The following is a 25,048-nucleotide window of genomic DNA, read 5'->3' as shown; positions in this document are numbered from 1 at the left end:
ATTTTTTTGGGGGGGGGGTTATTTTATTTATTTTTATTTTTTATTTTTTTAATTTTATTTTATTATGTTATGTTAATCACCATACATTACATCATTAGTTTTTGATGTAGTGGTCCATGATTCATTGTTTGCGTATAACACCCAGTGCTCCATTCAATACATGCCCTCTTTAATACCCATAACCAGGCTAACCCATCCTCTGCGCCCCCCAGAACCCTCAGTTTGTTTCTCAGAGTCCATAGTCTCTTAGGGTTCGTCTCCCTCTCTGATTTCCATCCCTTCATTTTTCCCTTCTGTGAATTGTGTAAGACTGATGAATCACAGACCTGTACCTCTGAAACAAATAATACATTATATGTTAAAAAAAAAAAAAAAGAAGATAGTAGGAAGGGAAAGCCCACTTAAATTTTAAGAGAGTTGTCCCATCAGCACTGGAAAACAATAGGCTGTAATTAAAATCTCTAAGGCATATCCCAAATTCCTAATCCTATCACAGTGGAAAGAGGTGGGGCATACCCCACATGTACATTTCCCATTTGACCACTGGAATAAAAAAAAAAACAAAGAAAACATAAATAAATAAATACATAAATACATAAATACATAAATACATAAATACATAAATAAATAATAAATAAGGAAAACCACCCACAAGAGAAGAATCAGGCCAACTGATTCAGAGCTACTGATAAAACCAATTCCTTCTAGCACCAGAGCAAACAGGGCAAAGAACCCTTGCTATTTTTTATATTATATATGGTATGGACCCTTGGCCACTTCATTTCTCATTTGCCCCACCCAATAGAAGTTTTATTGCAAATATTTCTTGTCTCTGTCATTTTGTTTTGCAAATGATAGGTTATTGTATGGAGGTAAATTTCCTGTTAGTTTGCTAGACCATGAGGAACTATATTCAGACCTAATGAATAAGAACTGAAATTAACCAGAGGCATAGACCTGGACCTGGATACAGTAACTGGAAACAAGGAATCTAATAATAAGGCTGTTTTGTGATAGATGGCCAAAGGGACAGACTAGTATGGACATTTGTTGTTTTTCAACTGCCATAACCCGTGACCTCTGTTATTCAAGTGGGTCTCTATCTTCAGCTCCAAGAGTAGATAGAGTATCACCACACACTTGGTCAGTAGTACACTGCAATGTTGGATCAGAAGTGGGAACCCAATGAAATGGATCCAATCAGAATGAATTATAGGTCAAGCATGGGAGTGATCAAAAAAAGGTTTGCTCTCTTTCCCTCCAGATTTGAACCAGGAAGGAATATAGGGCAGAAAATGCGCACCATGGTAAGGAGTGTGTCTAGCAAAATATGAACCCAACATACAAGAAGTAGAACTGAGCAACGCAGAGGAAGAAACCAAATCCTGCTAATTGAGAAAGGCCCTGAATTGAGAAGAGACTGAAAGCTTATATTTATCTAACCCTAGATTTGTCAAGAACATAAGCTAATTATCTTTTCAGTTAAAGGTACTTGAGATTGAATTTGCTTTCACTTTTAACAGAAAAATAAATCCCAACAAACCTTTTCAATTTACTTGTCCCTCCCCAATCCACAATTTAATGCCATCGTCACCCAAAGTGTAACTAAATCTCACATTTTGAAGACTTGGCTCTTGGAAGGCTTTTGACTGGAATGTCCATTTTCCTTTCCTGCCCGGAAAACTTCTATTTACCCATTAAGGCTAATGTACATGTTGCCTCCTTTGTGAAAGCCCTCGCAAACATCCTGAATGGATGAATGCCCTTCCAAAGCCATTACCATTTCTAAGTTGACACCTAAAATGATGGCTGTATCTGTTGTGTGTGTCACTCAGATATAATAACAAGATTCTGTTAATTAGCTGGTAGGTTTCTGTTTTGTATACCCTATTAGTAGCTTTGGTTTTTTACAGAAAACACACCGCAACACACACACCCCGTTTTCAAAAGTTAGCATTATGTTACTTTACTTTTACAAAAGACCTATATTTAGTACCTGTTTTTGCTAACTGAAAGAAATCCAAAGAGGATTTTGGCTTTTAGGGAAAAAGGTGAAAGGCAAAAATAGCTTTCAGCATTTGTATTGCTGTCAGCCTTTATGGAGGCAGCGTGCATCCCAAGCAGCAAGAGTGGCCCCGCCAAGCTCCTTCCTTGGAAACTGCACTCAGCATCTCAGCACAAAGCTCTGCAGCTTTGAACTGTATCTATGAGCATCTGTGCTTCATTTTTTATTTATTTTGTGCATCCATTAGCAAGATGTGTCCTATGCTATCAGAAAAGCCTAAAAGAGTTTATTTTTTAGGTCTGGGAATGCTCAAATTTTTTCCATATAAATTAGTGATAACTTCTTCTTTGCCTTATGCTTGGAAGATTTCCTAGGAACACTCTATTTGGGGATAGCACAAGGGAAACCCACATGTAGGATTTAAAATAATGTGTAACAAAATACTGGCAGTTGCAGTTACATTGTCATTTCCAAAAAGTGTATTCCTTTTGTAAAATCATTTTTTAATTAAGTGTATCAATTCTTTTCTGAGTAGGAAAGTTATAATTCTTAAATAACACTATGCTTATTTGTAATATTTTTGCATGGAGACTCAATGAGTGTTGACTCCTAATGATATTTAAATGTTACATGCTTTTCTGTGCTAAGCCTCTTCAGAATTTTTTCTTTTATTTTTCTTTACTCCCATGTCAATAATTACTTAAGTTGGCTGAAAATAATAATTTCCCAAAGGCCCATAAACAAGAGTATTTTAAAGCTGACAACACTGTATGGTTAAGATTATGTTTTAAATGCCTTGCATTATAGGTTGGGTCAACCTCCACAAATCAATCAATGTGATATGATACATTAATAAAAGAAAGAAGAAGAACCATATGATCCTGTCAAAATATGCAGAAAAAGCATTTGACAAAGTACAGCATCTTTTCTTGATCAAAACTCTTCAGAGTGTAGGCATAGAGGGTACATACCTCAATATCATAAAAGCCATCTATGAAAAACGCACAGTGAAAATCCTTCTCAATGGAGAAAAACTGAGAGCTTTCCCCCTAAGGTCAGGAACGCGGCAGGGATGTCCACTATCACCACTGCTATTCAACATAATATTGGAAGTCCTAGCCACAGCAATCAGACAACAAAAAGAAATAAAAGACATCCAAATCGGCAAAGAAGAAGTCTAATTCTCACTCTTTGCAGATGATATGATACTTTATGTGGAAAACCCAAAAGACTCAACCCCAAAATTGCTAGAACTCATACAGGAATTCAGTAAAGTGGCAGGGTAGAAAATCAATGCACAGAAATCAGTGGCATTCCTATACACCAACAACAAGGCAGAAGAAAGAGAAATTAAAGAGTCAATCCCATTTACAATTGCACCCCAAACCATAAGATACCTAGGAATAAATCTAACCAAAGAGGCAAAGCATCCATACTCAGAAAACTATAAAATACTCATGAAAGAAATTGAGGAAGACACAAAGAAATGGAAAACTCATGGATTGGAAGAACAAATATTGTGAAGATGTCAATGCTACCTAGAGCAATCTACACATTCAATGCAATCCCCATCAAAATACCATCCACTTTTTTCAAAGAAATGGAACAAATAATCCTAAAATTTGTATGGAACCAGAAAAGACCTCGAATAGCCAGAGGAATGTTGAAAAAGAAAAACAAAGCTGGCGGCATGACAATTCCAGACTTCCAGCTCTATTACAAGGCTGTCGTCATCAAGACGGTATGGTACTGGCACAAAAACAGACACATGGATCAATGGAACAGAATACAGAGCCCAGAAATGGACCCTCAACTCTATGGTCAACTAATCTTCCACAAAGCAGGGAAGAATCTCCAATGGAAAAAAGACAGTCTCTTCAACAACTGGTGTTGGGAAAATTGGACAGCCACATGCAGAATGAAACTGGACCATTTCCTTACACCACACACAAAAATAGACTCCAAATGGTTGAAAGACCTCAATGTGAGAAAGGAGTCCATCCAAATCCTAAAGGAGAACACAGGCAGCAACCTCTTCGACCTCAGCCGCAGCAACTTCTTCCGAGAAACATTGCCAAAGGCAAGGGAAGCAAGGGCAAAAATGAACTATTGGGACTTCATCAAGATAAAAAGCTTTTGCACAGCAAAAGAAACAGTCAACAAAACCAAAAGACAACAGACAGAACGGGAGAAGATATTTGCAAATGACCTATCAGATAAAGGGCTAGTATCCAAAATCTATAAAGAACTTATGAAACTCAACACCCAAAGAACAAATGATCCAATCAAGAAATGGGCAGAAGACATGAACAGACATTTTTCCAAAGAAGACATCCAAATGGCCAACAGACACATGAAAAAGTGCTGAACATCGCTTGACATCAGGGAAATCCAAATCAAAACCTCAATGAGATACCACCTCACACCAGTCAGAATGGCTAAAATTAACAAGTCAGAAAATGACAGATGTTGGCAAGGATGCGGAGAAAGGTGAACCCTCCTACACTGTTGGTGGGAATGCAAGCTGGTGCAGCCACTCTGGAAAACAGTATGGAGGTTCCTCAAAAAGTTGAAAATAGAGCTACCGTACAACCCAGCAATTGCACTACTGGGTATTTACCCCAAAGATACAAATGTAGTGATCCAAAGGGGTACATGCACCCCAATGTTTATAGCAGCAATGTCCACAATAGCCAAACTATGGAAAGAGCCAAGATGTCCATCAACAGATGAATGGATAAGGGTGTGGTATACACACACACACACACACACAGACACACACACACACTGGAATATTATGCAGTCATCAAAAAAATGAAATCTTGCTATTTGCAATGACATGGATGGAACTAGAGGGTATTATGCTGAGCGAAATAAGTCAATCAGAGAAAGACATGTATCATATGACCTCACTGATATGAGGCATTCTTAATCTCAGGAAACAAACTGAGGGTTGCTGGAGTGGTGGGGAGTGGGAGGGATGGGGTGGCTGGGTGATAGACATTGGGGAGGTTATGTGCTACGGTGAGTGCTGTGAATTGTGTAAGACTGTTGAATCACAGACCCCTACCTCTGAAACAAATAATACACTATATGTTAAAAAAAAAAAAAAGAAAGTAGGAAGGGAAAAATGAAGGGGGGAAATCGGAGGGGAAGATGAACCATGAGAGACTATGGACTCTGAGAAACAAACTGAGGGTTCTAGAGGGGAGGGGAGTGGGGGGTTGGGTTAGCCTGGTGATGGGTATTAAAGAGGGCATGTACTGAATGGAGCACTGGGTGTTAAGCACAAACAATGAATCATGGAACACTACGTCAAAAACTAATGATGTAATGTATGGTGATTAACATAACATAATAAAATAAAGTTTAAAAAAATAAAAAATAATAAAATAAATGCCTTGCGTTATGTAGCTATCATATCTGATGCTCAAGGGGAAAAGTGACATAAATAGAGACGGTGATTATCAAAACTATTTTAGGTATTATCTCGGTGACCAAAACAAAGAACGTTTATTTTTAAACGAGGATGTTACAATAAATATCATATCCTCTGTTTGTCATTGTTCAGTGAGGTCTAGCGTGGTGTTTTATAAGCTGTTTTTCATATGTTTATGGCACAATGCTGACTGTTTTTACTAGGAAATGGCCTGCTGGCTAAGTGCCCATTCATTGTACCCCAGCATTTTCCCTCAGCTGTATCAGAGCAATAAACTAAGAAGTTCACTACTTCCTCATTAATTCTGGGAAACTCATACCATGAATAACATATCATGAACCCAGGAAACTTTTTATGTCTTGACAATTGCTGGAAGTGTTTTATTTTATAACAGAATTCAAGAATATCCAATTTAAATAGCAAACGTTGGGTATTGTGGAAACCGAGGCTGTAAGTCTCATAATTTTCTTAGAGGATAATAATTGTGACTCAAACCCTGTGAGTTAGGTACTAATAACTTGTAAGCCTATTTCCCTTCTCAATGGTTTCTCATTTATTGGTTATATTACCATAATTTTTATTGTGAAAGATAACATAAGGGATCATTTTTGAAGTTTGATGTTTCCTATAATTTATAAGGACACTTCAAATCGCTCAAGTCCTAAAGGTAAAACTGGAAGGCTTGTGAATATTTAGGATAGAAATAATACCAAGAGAAGGAAAAGTGTGGATTAACAGAAAAATGAAGTTTTAGCCTATTTATGCTTTAGTTCCCATCCATTCACTCCTCCATTTTCTGCCTTTGTATCAATTACAATCCCACTCTTCTAGTAAATACAATGCAAAGTAAGAGAATGACCTGGGGCCTTGGACACAGACAATCTAAGCCTGATTTCTAATCTCCTGCCTATGCAACTTAGTTCGATTAATTTAATTTTTCTAAACCTTAATTCCATTTGCTAAAAGATGAGAAATTGACTTTGCGTACAAGTCTGTTATGACTATAGTAGAGAAAATAAATAGAAAGTACTTTATAAAAAACGCCCAGTGAGACGCAATAAATAGGAGGTGTTCATAATAGGCCCTCAACTAACAACATCAACAACAGCAGTATTTATCAACCATGAGTTCTATTTAGGGTCAGACAGCTTTACAAATTCAGCTATTTCAGCTATCATGTAAAGTCTAGTAGTTACTACTGCCTTGTTGTTATTACTGCTCTCTTGTTATTTTGCTATTGTTGCCCCAAGTTTAGAAATAATGTACTTCACTAAATTAAATTCTTAGATTGGGAGAAAACCCACTGTTATTCTGGAAAGGGAAAAAACAAAACAAAACTTAAGAGGACCACACACGTTCATCTCTTCCCCTCAAAAACAAACTGCCCAGCTCCTAAGTAGCTGTCCTCGTACAGGCCTCCCCCCCACTGTCCAGAAGAAAAGCATTCCATTGAAACCTTCCATAAACCAAAATAGCATAAGGCTAAGAAGCCATTACCATTAATTTACATAGAAAAAATTTTGAGCATTCCCAGACCCCCCAAATAACCTCTCTTAGGCTTTTCTGATACTGTAGGACACATCTTGCTAATGGATACACAAAATAAATCAAGCTAAAGCACAGATGCTTAGACACACAATTCAGAACTATGGCGCTTGTTGCTGACTCAGGACGCTGAGTGTGGTTCCTAGGGAAGGAGCTTGGTGGGGGGCACGGAACACAACTTTGGCTTTCTGCCGTTCTTTGATGAAAGTGATTTCTTTTGGTTTAGCGCAAACAGGGACTAAGTAGGTCTTTCCTAAAAGTGAAGTGGCATAGTGCAAACTCTCAAAATGTAGGGGCTCTGTATCTACCTCTGGCTCTGTTACTGCTGGCTCCCTGCAAGGTACACATCATCTCTTGGTCTTCACTATTCCCCTACATTGTCCCTTTCAAATCTCATGCAGCTCCTCCTGCCTAATATGTCTCCCAGATGAAAATCAAGATGAGGTTTTCTAGACATATATTTATTTGTTTTGGTAGAAAAAGATTCAGATTGGCCATTAACCAAAGATTACAGAGAGATTCATTGGCTCTCCCAGGTCATGCCACTGTGGGCTTTGGGGGAGGCCTGTCCAGTCGGCTTGCTATTTTCATCCATCAACTCCATCTATTTACTGCTGACCTTCAGGGGCTGTAACCATGTCAGAGGTGCCACAAGAAAAATTTATCCTGGGAGACCAAAAAAAAAAAAAAAAAAAGCAGAGAACCCTTTTCTTTGGAAATTGATGAGTCCCGTTCTTGGTTCATCAGTTTTGAACTTGACACAGCAAAGAAACAGAACGGTGGCTCAGTTTGTCAGCTGCAGCCCCACCACTTGACAACGCAGAGGGCAAGTTCATCCACCTCCACTACAAGGGCTTGTGCTCAGATCCCTCCATCCTGATGAAGGATTTGGAAAGGTCTCGGAGAATTCTTGGTACCACAGGCACCAGTCCTCATGTGTTTCACAATGTGACCTTAAATATATGCCGATGACTTTGTCTGAGGGAAATACAAAACACACATGTCCATACATGTAAGTACACATCATACCAAATTAAATAAATAACCATTCTAGTGTATAAAGTTGGAAGAGTATATTTTGTCCAAATTTGCCAGGGGGATAGGTTTCTACTGTTGTTAAGAACAGATTGGTAATGGGGCACCTGGCTCAGTCATTGGGCATATGCCTTCGGCTTAGGTCATGGTCCCAGGGTCCTGAGATCAAGCCCCGCATTGGGCTCCCTGCTTAGCGGGAAGCCTGCTTCTCCCTCTCCCACACCCCCTGCTGTGTTCCCTCTCTTGCTGTGTCTCTCTCTGTCAAATAAATGAATGAATAAATAAATCTTTTAAAAAAAGAACAGATTTGTAAGGTTTAGCCCAGGCTCTACAGCTTACTCTCTTTGAGACCTTGGGCAAGTTACTTAACTTCTTTGTGCCTCATGATATAAGATAGTTATACTCAGAAGTTGGTTTTGAGAATTTACTGGTATGAGTTTAGAACATTTTTGTAAAACCTTCAATAATTGTTAGACAATATTACTTTAAAAATATCCAGGAAATTACTATTATTCTTCACCAACTTACATTGTTCAGATTCAGAAATTTTAAAAATAGTATTTTTTTTTAATTTTTAATAGACAACAGCATTTGGTCATAGAAAATATAAGCTAAATATTGGGATAAATGCAGATATCTCTTTTGGGTTTGCATCTGAATATGTTCAAATAGGATAATGCTTTCAGTCTTCCAATAATTCATTCAAATAAACATTTATCTAGCTGCACACATACTGAACCTCTTTCTATTTTTTGTATATGCAAAGTTTGTTTCCAGTTCAGATTTTCTATAGCTGGTTCTTTTCATAATTCTGGTATGAACTCAGATTTCACCTCCTCAGAATGGCCTTGCTTGATTACCCAATCTATTTTTGCTACCCCAAAATTCTCTATAACATTGCCTTGTTTCACTGTCCTTACAATCTCAATTGCAATTAAAATATATCTAAATTATCTGCTACTTATTTAATCTGTCTCCCTCCACTCCTGCTATTTTTTTTACTGCTTTATCACCAGGGCCCAGAATAGTTCTAGACTAGCAGTAGTAATAACAATAGCTTACATTTATGCCTTTTGTGCACAACTTACTTTATGCACATTCATTGACAATTTGATCCTGATAACATCCTTGCAGGATATATGCTATACTACACTCATTTTACAAATGAGGAAAAGGAGGCAAAGATTGGTAAAGCAAGCGCCCATAATCACACAACTAATGAGTTCTTAACCTCTACTCTAGTCTACCTCTGAATAGGCATTTAACACATAGTTGTTAAATAAATGCCTGGATGTGCTAGGTGTGGGGCAAAGAGCTGAATATGCAAAAGTCAGGTCATGCGGCACATGAGTCTACATGAGGGAAATAGATATGGGAAGTTAATTAGTAAGATAACACTTTAAACTTATACAGTGATATATGTCAATTATATCTCAATAAAGTGAAAAAATAAGCAAGATGAATAGATTGATTCAGTGAAACACTGGATGCTCCAAAAGAAGCTTTTACAGAGCACATGGAGAGTATAAATGAGGGCATGGCATTTCCTTCGGTGGTTAAGTCCAGTTTTCTTAAGGAAGCTGATGGCTAATGTCTATTTTGAGGGAGAACAGTGAATATGGGGATCTTAAGTTGTGCAGCATTAGGAATCTCTAAATGAAACAGTATATAATATAATATAAAATGCCTGAAACCATAGAAGCTATCTTGACAACCCTCCAGAAACACCGCATGAGATTTGTTCATATTGCAGTACCTCTATGGCTCTAGCTGAATATGGTTCAGGTGAAAACCAAACTGTTGCCATGGATATGTGAACAAATGACGGTGTGGAGATGGTCTGGAACCATCCCTAAACACTTAGAGAATAAATGCCAGTGAGCATCCCTCCATTATAAGTGATGCAATCCTTGTAAAAATTAAGCATAGGAAATTGGATCATTTATTTCAAGAAAAGTAACAAATTTAGCATTTATAATCACTGGTCATAGCTGTCACCAGATAGTATTAAAATATTTGCTCACTGTTATTAAAGCCTACATAGTCACTATAATCTATGGTTTAAATATTGTTCTTTTAAAATTTAGGGGTTTGGTTTCGATAATATCAAATAGCATTAATAAATTGTCAAATTTTACCAGGTACTTTATAATGAAAAATATGTATTTAGCTTGAGAATACTAATATGACATGTATCAACCATTTAAAGAAGAAACAAGAAGAAATAGCAGCCTGATAATTGCCAAATTTTTATCCTCTATAATCACTAACTTCTAATGAAGTGGCCTTAGCTGGCATCTTATAACATATTTCTGTATATAAGGTAATTTTGTAGATAATTTAAATTTTATTTTCAAATTTCACTTTTACTTTTCAATTTTTTAATTAATTATCAAGTTTTGGATCATGTACTTTAAGAATATTATTCTTAATCATTACAGAGGACTTAATGTAGTTATTTGGAGAGGACTCTGCTTACAGATTTACGATCTTTCTCAATTCCTTTGAGAGACTAAAAAACTGGAAAGCTCCTGTGCAGACTGTGAACTAAATATGTTATGTTATATTATGTTAGATATGTTTAATTAGTTAGAATATGTTGAAGATGAGAAACTTTTTTCATGTATTACAGTTTATTAGATATAAAGGTAGAATTTAAACTGTCCAACCACATATATATATATATATATATATATATATATATATATGTGTGTGTGTGTGTGTGTGAATATGAATTTAAGTGTGACTTTCTTGTGTTATCCTTGAGAAGCAATCTTGAATTAAATTGACTTGAATCTTAGAACACCTGGGTAGCTCAATTGGTTAAGCATCTGACTCTTGATATTAGCTCAGGTCATAATCTCAGGGTCATGAGATCGAGCCCCCCCCCCACCCCCACCCCGCTCTCCTACATGCACGCGCACTCTCTCAAAAAAAAATTGAATTGAATCTTGAATTGAAGCAGCCCTTAATAGATGATTTTTAATCACTTCAGGAGGAGAACTATTTTCCCATATGAATGTCATTTGTCTTCCTGTCATTAGTAATTAGTGTTACAGCTTCGTAATTTGTTTCTTTCGTCTAATATAGCCCTAGAAACTTTTCATCTTATAACCAATCAGAAAAAAAACTTTTAAAGTTGAAGGATTTTTTTTTTTTTTTTGACAAACCAGAGTGGCACAGCATGTTAGATTATCATGCTGAGCTTGGCAAGGTTTAAGTAAGATTTCTTGCTCTTAGTAGACAAAAAAATACGCTTTTTCTGCTGGAAATTTTCTGGGTTAACATTAGGATGACCTTTAGAACGTACTTCCAATTAATCCAAAAGTTTATATTATATTAAAGTTAAAATTCCCTGAAAAAAAGATACAATTATTTTAAAAACGTATAGTATCCTGAAAAATATGCTGATAAGTTTCATTTTCATTTTCTAACTAGCTCATTTTTGCTACTTAATAGTATTTGAAGGAACAGTAGTATGAGAACAAAGAACACATGAAATAGGAGCAGAGACAGGAAATTAAAGGACCTATGGTATCTATTCTGAAAATGGGAAAACCAAATTGTAAGGATATTTAATACTAAAATTAAGAAAAGATATGAAAAGAAACATAATGTTCTCAATCGATAGTGATCAAAAAGAAAAAAAATGGTTCGATTTGGTTTTTGTAAGAAAATGAATTAAATTTCCATTCAAATTCCTCAAATTTGCTCACTCATATATTTTCATTTTATTCTTTAATTGAAGCTACATTTTTAAAAATATTCTAATTGAAGCTATGATTTTTCTGTCAAATATATTTTATTTATCTTGCCTTTTCATAAACACAAACAGGATTCTTCTGCTGTTATTTTTTCTTTTGCAAATTGGGCTTTTTTTTTTTTTAATTTAATACATGGAGAAGGTTTTAAAATTCCACATACAATCACTGCCCACTTGACTCACTGATACCACTTTTCAGAGATTTTTCTGAGCCCTTATTATTTTTCTTTAGTTACACTGGTGGTTGCCATAGATGGCATTTTTGATAGTTATATAAGTCATGAAAAATCATTGGCCACAACACTTTAGGGAATTATTAGGGAGATACTCTTTGAGTCATATCTAAACTACTGGCCTTAAGACATTTTTAACACTGTGTTTCATTCATCTGACAGATACGCATTTTATGTGACTCTGCTAAGTATAGTTACAGGTACTTTGCTTCCCGAACATTGTCTGAGTAATAAACAGTGACCATACTCTATCTTTAGTACCTATAATTTTTATTTATTATTATTCTTGTTTATTACTATGTCCTCAGTAATGAGGAAAACTTTAAAAATGTAATTAATAAATGCTCTATCGTCTACCTTATAACAGTTCTAAATTGTGAATTATTTATTTTGATAGGTGAATTTTTTTTTAGTTAAAACATAAAATTTATAACAAGACATAATATATTTGTATTGTTTTCCAGTTGTTTATGTAATTTTTTCACCTATCACTAGACTAATTTTTTTTTAAGTAGGTTCCACACCCAGCATGGAGTCCAAAGCAGGGCTTGAATTCACCAACCTGTGATCAAGACCTGAGCTGAAATCAAGAGTCAGACGCTTAAACCACTGAGTCACCCAGGTGCCCCCACTAGACTAATTTTTTTTTAATTCTTGGGAATTACCTTTGCAGAGCATTAAATAAACAACCTAATATATATTCATTTTCAATTATTGAATTTAATTATAATCCCAAAATATTAACATTAGAAAGCATGAAACCATCAAGCCTTAAAGTAATCTCAATGTCCAAGCCTTTATTTTCATTTGATCTTAAAAGAAGTTGAAGCTTTTCCTAAGTCACTCAGCACTTGACAGAAATAAAATAAAAATTCAGGTCTCGTACTTTCAGAGCATATCCTTTTTATTGAAACTTTTTTTTTCTATCAAAACTTTTGGTTAAAAAAATTTCCACAGTATCCACAATATAAAATAAAATTGTCACTGTATTTTAAATTTAAAGCAATGAACATGAAATGGGGTTGACTCCTGAACAAATTCAATAATTCTAGTACCTTCTTAACTTATTTTCTTGTAATATAACTTTTCTTGTGAAATATTAGTGCTAGCAAGAGATGGTTAGTTGTTTGCCACAGATTCTGCATAAGGTTGGGTACTTCTTGTAAGGAGGAATAAAGTGGTTCCAGGAACTGGCTGACCTGACCACCTTACATGGAAGGGTATCATATGGCCAAGAGAGAATCTGAGTAGAAATGGTATTAACTAGTCTTTCTCAAACTTTAGTTTGCATAAAAATCACCTGAGAAGCTGGCTAAAACATGTATTTCTGGGCTCCACCTACAGAGTTTCTAATTTAGTAGACCTAGAATGAGGTCCATGAATTTACATTTTTAACCACATAGTAGGTAATGGTGATCGTTGCCTGCCCCATGACCCACACATCACTACTACTTTGCCCATGTCCAGAAAAAAAGTTTTTTTTTTTTAAATGAAGTCATTAGTTTTTAGTTATAAACAAACAAAAAGTAATTGCCATTGATTTACAGTATGACGCATGAATAAATTCTCTACTACCACCAATTTTAGTTATAAAAGTTGTGGACATTTACAAATTCAGTTTTTAGCATGGATATTTCAAAAGAAGAAAATCCTGTTCCACCAGGGGATAGTTTTATGGAAAGCGATGTAGGAAGGAGATACAGAATAAGAGCTATGAATTTAAGGCATGATTTATCATCTGCAAGTTAGCCCTAAGAAAGCATAACCAGAAGAACAAAATGATGCAAATAAAGTGAAAAAATATATATTTTATGGACCTTGGAAGATCTCTATTGACCACCCTGATGATGTTAATTACTTTCTGATGTAAACTACAACAGTAAAGCCTTTCCTAGTACACTTATTATGAGCTTCAGAAAATCACAAGCATATGAACCCAACTAAACAACTTTAATATAGATTTCCATTTTCAATATAAAAACAATAAGATGTTCTACTGGTATTCCAGTAATAATACTTTGGCTTAGGAAACTTTCCTTCCAGGCCATATTATGTACTCAGTCCACTTTCTAGTTTATGTGTGACCTGCTCAGGGCTCAATGGCCTTATTCCTCACCTTCAGGCTTTCACCCCTGGCACACCGTGTAAACAGCTTAGCCAACGCATCGCTCCGTCTCCATGGTTTCATCCCATACTTCAACATCCTTAGGAAAATAAGTACTCCTAGAGCAAAATTTGATTTCACAATATGCCTGCTATTCCTAATCTTCTTTATCTGCTTAAACCTGCAAACTTTCAAATTAGTCCCGTTCAGCTACCTCCCCCTTATTAACTTGAGATCATGGATTAGGTTCTCCTATGTAGTAATTATTCAAGGTGGACAAAGGCAGTTTGTCTTTGTCTTCCTTGACCTACCAAAGAGCTGAGAATTCTACCAAAAACTTAGGTCATCATTTTCTCCTGAATCTGTGGTAGGTATTATCATCATTTTGTAGATGAGATATTTGATGTAAAAAAGTAGTTGCAACTTGCCTAATAACACAGTCAACATTTTTAGCAAAGCTAAGGTTAGAATAAAAGCCTCATAAATCCAGTGTATATATTTTAAGGTATTTCTCCTTATGGAAATGCTTACATTGCAAAAATTAAAATGGACCTAGAGCACCCAAACCTGTGTTTACAATGCATACAAAATCATCTCTCTACACATTTCATGTGGCAGATACGCACGTGAACACAACTTTAATGCAGACTCTCATATTGTTTTTCTAAGATTTATTTATTTTGAGAGAGAGAGCAGGGGCAGAGGTACAGGGAGAGAAAGAATCTCAAGCAGACTCCCCACTGAGCGCAAAGCCCTATGTGGGGCTCGAATCTCATGACCCTGAGATTATGACCTGAGCTGAAATCAAGAGTTGGATGCTTAACCGACTGAGCCACCCAGGTGCCCCATGCCGACTCTCATTTTCAACTTAAAAACAGTAAGATATTCTACTGGTATGCTAGGAAAAACTCTTTGTCTTAGGAAACTCTCCTTCCAGAGGCATATCATGCACTTACTTTCAGTCCACTTTTTAGTTTATGTGTGACCTGCTCACAGTTCAATAACTACATTTGTGTATTAGTCACCATGATAATAGCAGTACAATACAGTACCTTGAACCTAGAAGGCATTTGATAAATATGAGTTGAATGAATGTTGGAAATACTAGTAAAATCATAAGGTATATTTAAAGAAATCCAATTTATTCCTGGCTTGTTTTTCTTTTACTTAGTACGGATATAAAGATGATAGCTTCTGGAATCAGACTGTGTACCACTATTAAGCTACCTCTTTTTTGCTCAGTTTTCCCAGCTGAAAAATGGTATAGTAACACCACCTAACTCACAGAATTTTCATAACAATTAAATGAAAAAAATTCACATTAGTCTTTTAGATCAGCATTGGACACAATGTAATCACTCAGTAACTATACATCATTATAGGACTTTCCATTTGATACTGGTAAATAGCTAGGGTTTTTTTTAAACTCATGATAAGGGGCGCCTGGGTGGCTCAGTTGGTTAAGCGGCTGCCTTCGGCTCAGGTCATGATCCCGGGGTCCTGGGATCGAGCCCCGCATTGGTCTCCCTGCTCAGCGGGGAGCCTGCTTCTGCCTGCCTCTCTGCCTACTTGTTCTCTCTCTCTCTCTCTCTCTCTCTCTCTGTCAAATAAATAAATAAAATCTTTAAACTCATGATAAATGTACTAACCATAAAACAACATAAAGGACATAAATTAGATCGGAGGATATCACAAAAAGATATATTCATCATAAAACTAGTAAAGGGCCTCATTATTATTTTAAAATAATCCTCATAACATTGTCTAAGATACATTTCATCCTGATGAAGACCTTAATAGGCAAATGGAGATTTTTTATTATCCTGTTCTTTTGTTCCAAGACAGAAAATAAAGATATGCCCTATTTCAAAGTTGCACAATCTCTAATGAAACACCGGACACTCAACTTTCAGTACTCCGAAACACGTAGCCAACCAGGCTGGATAATTTATTCAGTTAATACCACTGAGTAGAATTGCATATTTCCCACCATTTTGCTTCCTTTTCTCTTCCTTTGCTCTCTCCCTTCAACTTCGTCTGCTCCTCTATTATCATTGGAATTGGGGGTTTCATTTTTGTCATTGTTGGTGGTGGTGGTGGTAGTGGGCTTTGGAGCAATTGCGTGTTCTTTCCTCACTGTCTTTTGACTTTTCTCTTTCCTTGACCTGAGAAAGAAAAGTGCCCACTAACCCACAAGAGCTTTGCTTTGCTAGCAGAATTTACGATTCAAACTATATGACCTCTCTGTTTGTTCTACTTTTTCTTTAAAGTTTTCTTTAAAGAATCGTTTAGAAACAAGCCACTACTTTCAGACATTCTCTGGTGACCAGCAGCATTTTCCATCCATCTTTCAATGAGTAATTTCCCTGTCAAAGGCCTAATCTCCCAGATAATTATATACAGTGCAGCATTATTTATTTCCTCCAACAATACACTGGAATCATACCAAATAAATCATGTGCTATGGTAAAATGCTGGTGAGCTACATGAACATGAGTCTTCAGGGTGGCATGCCCTAGGAATCAAAACTACTTGTGATTTGACACATTTATCTCTCTCACTTGCTCAGGAGCTGACACAGGGTCAGAAAATGGAGAGTAGCATCATAACACTACAAAGGATGCATATGCACTTCCTTCCTTTGAGATTTCCTCTTCTGGAAGGTGGTCTCTTATTTAGAGAGATTTGGACTGCTCTCTGGATACAAGTCATTTATATAGTTGTTAAGCAATAATTTAGTTTTTTTGTTTGTTTGTTTTCCCAGGTGATCCTTCTGGACATGTTAAAGCTAAAAAGGATACATAAGTCTCCAGCCACCAGGCTGGCTCAGTTAAATATCATGTTCTGCATAACACTGGTATCACGGGATCATGTGAAAGAGAATTCTCTTCTCCTCAGAAGATGGGATGGCGAGCTGCTTTCAAAAAATAAGTTTTAGAAATAGCTTTCTTATGCCATGAGATATGTTCATGTTATAGTAATAGACGCAAGAAGTAGTATATGAGCCTGATTTGTAATTATATACGATTGTCTTAATTATGTATGTAAATCATATATACACAAAAAAGACTAAAAGGAAATAAAATGTGCTTTTTGGATAATGAGATTGATTATTGATGACTTTTTTTCCTTTTTCCTTTTCTATATTTCCAAATTTTCTACAATGAATTTTAATTATTTGTGTATTCGAAAAAATAAAACTAATGTTTCTAAAAATATTTTAAATGTTAAAGCATAGCATATAAAGGTATTTTCTTCCTACTTTGTTAATTTCCAATCAAGTTTCTTACCATTCTTTTCTTTTTAACTTGTACTATTGCTGCAAATAACGAACACCAAGGTCTTACTATATTAAAATTACTTGAATTAATATGCTTTCTTCTAAAAAACTTAATGAGTGATAATTGCAACACTAATATACAATATGGTTCAAAATATAAAACAGGAGCCAGACCATCTGGAATGAAGAGAAGCTCAACTCCAATACTTGCTAGCTGGGTTGACCCTAAGCAATATACTTAGCCTCTCTGTGTTTTATTTTCCTCACACATTAAAGAGAGATATTGACAGAATTCACTTCACAGATTGTTGTAAGATTAAATGAGCTGTTCTATGTAAATGTTTAGGACAGCATCTCACGCATATTAAGTGCTATATGAGTATTTGTATTCTTCCCAGATTTTGGTGGATCTATTTGTGTTGGTTTTATAACTACATAAGTAAAAATCATTTCCTCTTGATGCTTCTCTAATACTCCTAGTAAGTTCCATGATGGCAGAGAACTTGCTAGACTTGTTCACTACTAAGTCCCAATTCCTACCATAATGTTTGACACCTGGTAGATATTCTATAAATATTTCTTGAATGAATAAATTCATAATAAGTATTACAGTCATAAAGCTGTGTCTAAAATGAAGTCTGATTTTTGGATGTAACCTGTTATCTGAAAGCTATCTAATTTCAAGGCTACTCCTTTTTTTCTAAGAACAATTGGAAAACGTTTCAACTGAACTATATTTGTGGGCTCTTACACTATTGTTTATATATTTCAAGTGAGATTATGTTGTCATTTAATGACCTTGCATTCTTTCTTGATATAAAGCTCATGCTGAATCTAAGGCAAGAGTCATGTTTTCTGAATGAAATCGACATGTATTTTCCATCTGACTTTTCTCTGTGTTGCTTTCAAAGTGCATATACTGAAGGACGGTAGAAGTCTCCCTATGCCACAGGAAAGACTCCATACTGACAAGTTCCACTGGCCAGGTCCCCTGACCATGAGTCATAGTTACTCAGAACATTGCTTGAGAATAATTTTACAAGGCATTAAAAGCACAAAAGAATTTAATGACTGACCCAAACGGTCTGGAATTGCAAGTGCTTCCAAGAATCCATGCACATGTTGTTTTATTCCATGTGCTTGATGTTTAGGGGCATGTAAAGGATACATAACATTTCTTTTTACTTGGAGAGATAATTTATAACTCAGTATGATGATGGGCTTGAATCTCAAATTTGCCTGTTAGTCATATTTAATACATCTTGGTAAACTTTATTTTCAGATCATTAACTGTATTGTGAAAAAGAAAAAGTATGGTATTTTAACCCTTGGATCAAGCTCAGGTTGTTGAGCTCTTTTCAGTTCTGATTGAGTACAATTACAGGATGTGAGAGAGCATTTCAAAATATTCAAGTGGTTCTAGAAGCCTGAGACTGGAAACAAATCACAGAACCACTTTTCATCTTGTCAGTTGCCGACATCATGCTTAAAGAATTCTTATAGCAAAACAAATGCCTATTTAGAGTATTAGCCATTCTGTTCCCTGGTATCAAATCAAAGCAGTAGTTCCTACAAAGAATGTTGGAAAATATGCAATCATCGCTTTAAAAATATATACATGTGCAAAATTCATTATTACTCAGGCTGTTCATATCTCACAAAGATAGCACCACAGCACATTTCACAACCCACACTCCCTGGGCCAAAAAGGCATTAGTCCAGGCCTAAACAATGTTAAGATTATAAATATATCCGTATTTCATCTAGCATAAAAGCATTTATGAATCTAAGCAGTATGATTTTGGTATATATTATTGCTGATTTTCAGGTATGCTGAGGAAAAGCCATAAGATTTAGTGGCAGACAAGCCTCTATTCACACATCTAGTCCAGTATATCTTCAACTTTAGCTGCACTTTAGGATCAGCTGGGGGGCCCTTATAAATCCCGGTACCTAGGTCAAACCCCCAATCAATTAAATCAGACATACTACTCGTGGGAGCCCACGCATCAGTCTTCTTTATAGCCTTCCAAGTTTTCCCATATAAAGCCAAGGTTAAGAATGACTGCTCTAGTTATAGTCTGCTGGTATGGCCAAGAGTGTGGGAGCTATCTTTGGGAGTGTTGGTAAGGGGTGGGTGGCTAAAGGCAGCATTTACTATTAATATAGGCTGGCACTTCCCTAAGTGCTTTCCTTGTAGTAACATTTAATCCACCCAAATGGGTAGAAACTATTATTATCACCACCATTTTACAGATGCAGAAACTGGAAAAGAGATAGGTCATACAACTAGGAATGGTGAAACGGGGATTCCAATCCAGGTATTTGATTACACAAGGATATTTATTTAACAACTATGTTTAAGTTCATATAATACACCAAGGACAGTGTCAAAATACTTGGAGTCTCCAAATGCTTAATGCGATAAACAAAGAGATACATTCTACTGATAAACACCAAATTATGAGCAACTGCCTTCCCACATGTGCTGGAATTAAACATGAAAAAAATAATGCTGCCCTCAATAGTATCTTGGGAAAACTGTCAATGCTAACTGAATTAATAGATAAAGCTAACTAAAGGTGACCAAAATTCTATTTCCATTGATTTACGTCTGGTTTCCAAGAGGTCCGCAAAGTAGAATCATAGCCACTGTGATTCTAACAACATTGAACCAAATTGTAACTGTACTATTCACACAGATTTAGCACCCAGATTAAACAATGCTGAAGGAACAGAACTCATAAGAGCTGAGAACGGATTCTATAGTGTAATTCGCATTCTCTCTAACCCTCTGGAAATGGAGCACTGTTTAAGACATGACTTCTGCAGGGGTAATTCCAGGGGCAAGGCGGCTGCAATTAAAATGACTTCATTTATGTGCAGTATAAGAAACACATTTCTCCACATCCTACAACCTGGTGCTGACTTTCTGCAGTCACAAAGAAAAGGCATAAGAAGACCATCGAAGACTTAAGCTACATTTTATGCCGCTGTTTACATGAAGAGAATTTCCTGTATTTAAGAGAATCCTACAAGTTGAAAAGCAACAATTTGAAGATATTACATACATTGTCCCTGAAGTCTAGAGACAAACAAACCAATTTAGACCCAAATCTGAATTAAAATGGTTTTATATAAGTAAATGTCAGAAAATTAATAAATGTGAGTTTGAAACCAATTCTTGATTACCTACAAGTGTTATTTCAGGACCATTAGAACGAGTTACTGTCACCTTCAAATACTTACACCATCTTCTGGTAAATCTCCAATGAGGTCTTCATTTCTTTAGCTGTTTTACCATTTAAAAGTATTTCCAAAGGGGTTTTATGCTATTCACAGTCATTTATTGCTCGGTGTGAATTAATCTTTTAAGAGTAAGATTTTCTATGGTTTTAGGAAAGAGAGTATGTGGGTCCTGAGACCTGGAAACGGTAGGGAGAGGAGCTGATATCCAGAATGTAAGAAACAGAATGTGTGCAAAGTCTGAGGATGCCAAAGGCAAAGTCAGTCATTTCCCGAGTTTATCTTGGAACCACCTTCAATAAGAAAGCAGGAGACATCTGAGAAGGGAAACTAGAAAAACTGCCTTTTCCTCTGTTTTTGATAATACACATTTCCTATGGCTAATTAAGACGATGATTTTTATGATACACAGAGACAGATATTTTAATTATAGGTAACCCCTTTAGCACTGACCAAAATATGAAAACAAGTATATTGAAATCCTTAAAAAGGAACAAAGAGAAGAAGAAAAAAAAAAAGGAAAAGAAGAATTCATATCATCATCACCATCATCACCATGCCCATTGTCATAATTTGGCTCAATAAATCACCAGAGAGATTAGGTGCTTCATGAAGTTGAGCCAAATGAGGCAAGATTGATTGCAAATAAGAACCAAATTGGCATAAATTTAAAAAGCTACTGAACTGACCATATTGAAGTGCAGAGAAATCACACCACAAAATATATAAAGATTCAAACATGTAATAAAAATCAGATTAAAGAAATAAGGTTTAAGAAGCAAAGAATAAACAGAAAACCGTGATAATCTCCAAATGATAGAAATATTGAAGTAATTTGAAAGTATATCATGCACAGTATAAAGGTAACTTCAAATAACCTTATGCTTAAGGAAGACACCGCTGATTCTTGTCACTGTATTGATATAAAAAGCAATGTATCATACTCTCGCTATCACTCTCGTTTATGAAATTTAGATTCATTTCTCCCAAAAGAGATGGAAATAAGGAAGAGAAAGAGAAGTGAGAATTATGACCTCACACAATGAATTTCTAGTGATAAATATGAAGAGAATAATGTCAATTCTAGAAATTAAATATACCATTCTTAAGACAATAAGGGCAATGTGGCAATAAGTGAAATATTCCCATTCATTGAGGAAATATTTTAAGAAATAAATTTGAGAAAGGGTGGAAAAATCATTATATCAGTTCCCAGTGCTGTAAAACAAATCTCCCAAAAATTTAGTGGCATAAAACTATAGCAATGCTATTATTTCTCATGATTCTTATTTGTTAGGAATCCATAAGCAGCTTGTCGGGCAGATGTTTTTCTCAGAGTCCTTCATGATGCTCCAGATTGTAGGTCCAAGTGGAGCAGCTGGTGGTTGACCAACCATCTCTCTCTTTGTGTGGTCTCATAGTTTTTCCATGTGATCTGCAGATGGAAAAGTTTGGACTTCCTTACAACGTGGTGACCTCAAGGTTGTGGGATTACTTACATTAATCTCAGGACTCCAAAGCAAGTTTTCCAGTGAGCAAGGTGGAAGCTGAATTTCCTTTTATGACCTAGCCTTGGAAGTCATCTATCAACACTTCCATCAAAGTTTTCAGTCAAAACAGCTGCAGCAGTTGGGGCACCTGGGTGGCTCAGTCGGTTAAGCATCTGCCTTCAGCTCAGGTCATGATCTCAGGACCTTGCTCTACGGGGAGCCTGCTTCTCCCTTTTCCCCTCCCCTGCTCTTTCCCCCTGCTCCTGTTCAAATGCTTCGTGCACGCACACACATTCTCTCAAATAAATAAAATCTTTTTTAAAAAATTAAAAAAAAAAAACAGCTTCAGCAGTCTTCTCTGTTTCAAGTGCATGGGATATAAATCTAATCTCTCTATGGAAGGAGTATGAACGAAATATTGCCAGCAGATCATGCAGGTTGGGAGATACCATGGAGATCATCTTTGGAAAGTATAATCTATCACGGCAGTGTTTCCTATGCCACGTGACCTTCTGACAATATGTCTTTCATATTTCTTCCATTGAAAGGTTAGCTTTATATCCCATGCTAACTTACATTTTGCTAGACCCTGGGAACAATAAAGACAGTAACAGAATAAAATAGCGAAGTATTTCATTTAATCCTATCATTACTCCCATTTATAGTTTCAAAAATTGAGCTTCAGAAAGTCTACTTAGCATGTTCAAGATCATACTGCAAATAGCTAATATAACCAATAGCCCTCATATAACCAGTTTATCACTGAATTCTTATTTATTATAAAGGCCTACTTCTCAAAACACTTTTCAGTGGAAGCTCAGCAGCAGACCCACCAAAAATGATGGGAAAATATTGAGGTTAGCCCCACAAAGTTCTTGCCAGGGCTGCAAAGATCAGACTCTTGGCTTGTCTATCAGTACTGTTCTAAAATATATTACTTAACTTCATCCATATCACCTTCCCATTCCATATCAGTTGTTACGATTTTATTTTAACTTCATTTAATCTAATATCAGTTTTCTCTACTAGCAAACAACCAAGCCTCCAATTTAAAAAAGAAAATACTGTCTGGTATAAATTCCCTCAAATTCCCTCCACTCCACATCAAGTTTATCTTGAACCATGTATCTCTTTTCATTGGATTCCTACTTCTACTCAAAGCCAATCCCTTCCCCTGTACTTTGGATCCCCTCCCTTCCTGTCTGCTCTGAGAATTTTCTGTCTTAATTATGTCCATTTATTTTACCTTCTACCTCTTTTCTCTATTGGATCTTTCTCTCCCTTTTAAAAACAAGTTCACATTCCTTATTCTGGGAAAAATAACCCTGCCCTCGTCTCTCTCCTTCTCATTTATGCTGCTTCCCTGTCCAGGTTTCCTTTCAGGTCCAAACTGCTTATCACAATGGTCTGCACTGCATGGATTCCCTTTATTATGTCCTACTCACTCTGACTCATTTTGGTCTGGTTTCAGCCTCTCATTTCCTTCAAGTTATTCTTTCAAATGACACAGCTCTGTAATGCAACTTTATGACTAGTGATATGATAGTTGCATATGCCTCCTTTTTTAGTAAAGACCCTTCTCGTAGCATTTATCCTAGGGTCAGTATTTGCCACGGATAAAGTTTTTACCTGATGCATTTAATCAGCTTCTCACTAAAATTACTTATTCCCTTTCCTTTGTGTATATACCCAGAAGTGGAGGTGCTGGATCATATGGTAGTTCTATTTTTAATTTATTAAGCAACCTCCATATGTTTTCCATAGTAGCTGCACTAGTTTACATTCCCACCAATAGTTTACAAGGGTTCCTTTGCCTTCTCGTCCTTGCCAGTATTTGTTATGTCTTGTCATTTTGATAATAGCCATCCTAACAGGTGTGAAGTGATATCTCTTTGTGATTTTAATATGTATTTCCCTGGTGATTAATGATGTTGAGTATCTTTTCAAGTACCTGTTGGTCATTTATATGTCTTCTTTGAAAAAATGTCTATTTACGTTCTTTGCCCATTTTTTATTTGGGTCATTCAGGTAGTTTGTTTCTTTGCTATTGAGTTATATGAATTCCCTGTATATTTTGGATATTAACCCTTATCAGATATGTGGTTTGTAAATAGTGTCTCCCATTTCATATGTTGCCTTTTCATTTTATCTATGGCTTCCTTTGCTGTGTAAAAGATTTTTAGTTTGATGTAGTCCCACTTGTTTGTTTTTGTTTTTGTTGCCGTTGGTTTTGTTGTAAAATCCCCTCAAAAAAGCATTGCCAAGACCACTGTCAGGGAGTTTACCCCCTCCTCTTTTTTGGAGTTTTATAGTTTCAGGTCTCATATTTAAGTTTTTAATCCATTTGGAGTTAATTTTTGTGTATGGTGTAAGATAATGGCCCAGTTTCATTTTTTTTGCATGTGGCTATCCAGTTTTCCCAATTCCACTTATTGAAGACTATCCTTATCCCATTGTATTTTTTTGGCCCCTATGTCAAAAATTAATTGAACATATATGCATGGTTTATATCTGGGCTCTCTATTTTGTTCCATTGATCTATATTTGTCTGTTTTTATACTGGTGCCATACCGTTTTAGTGAATATAGCTTTATAATATAGTTCAAAATCATGAAGTATGAGGCCTTCTGCTTTGTTCTTTCTTAAAAATTGTTTTGGCTACTCAGGACCTTTTGTAGTTCCATATAAGTTTTAGGATTGTTTTTCTCCCTTTTGGGGTATATACCCAAATGAAACAAAATCATTATCTCAAAGATAATGATATCGGTACTCTTATGTTCATAGAGCATTATTTATAATAGTCAAAGTGTGGAAGCAACCGTAGTCTGTCAATGGATGAATAGATTTTTTTTAAATGTGAGATATATAAATGTAGCATTACTTAAAAAAAAAAAAAAGAAAGAAAAGG

General features: G+C 35.9%; 1 long non-coding RNA gene across 1 annotated transcript; it reads right to left on the bottom strand.

Annotated features, from left to right (window-relative positions):
• Positions 1–7,434: 7,434 nt before the first annotated feature.
• LOC118022206 lies at positions 7,435–22,426 on the bottom strand. Its single transcript, XR_004682411.1, has 2 exons — positions 20,654–22,426; positions 7,435–7,967 (listed from the first exon to the last, which is right to left on the bottom strand). It is a non-coding gene; the product is annotated as an uncharacterized LOC118022206 (long non-coding RNA).
• Between the last annotated feature and the right edge of the window lie 2,622 nt (positions 22,427–25,048).

Source organism: Mirounga leonina, unplaced genomic scaffold (genome assembly GCF_011800145.1).
Source record: "Mirounga leonina isolate KUSES-001 unplaced genomic scaffold, KU_Mleo_1.0 Mir_176, whole genome shotgun sequence".
In the NCBI taxonomy this organism is placed as follows: domain Eukaryota; kingdom Metazoa; phylum Chordata; class Mammalia; order Carnivora; family Phocidae; genus Mirounga; species Mirounga leonina.
Note: the sequence above shows the minus strand (reverse complement) of the source record. Positions and strands in the feature narration are given on the sequence as shown.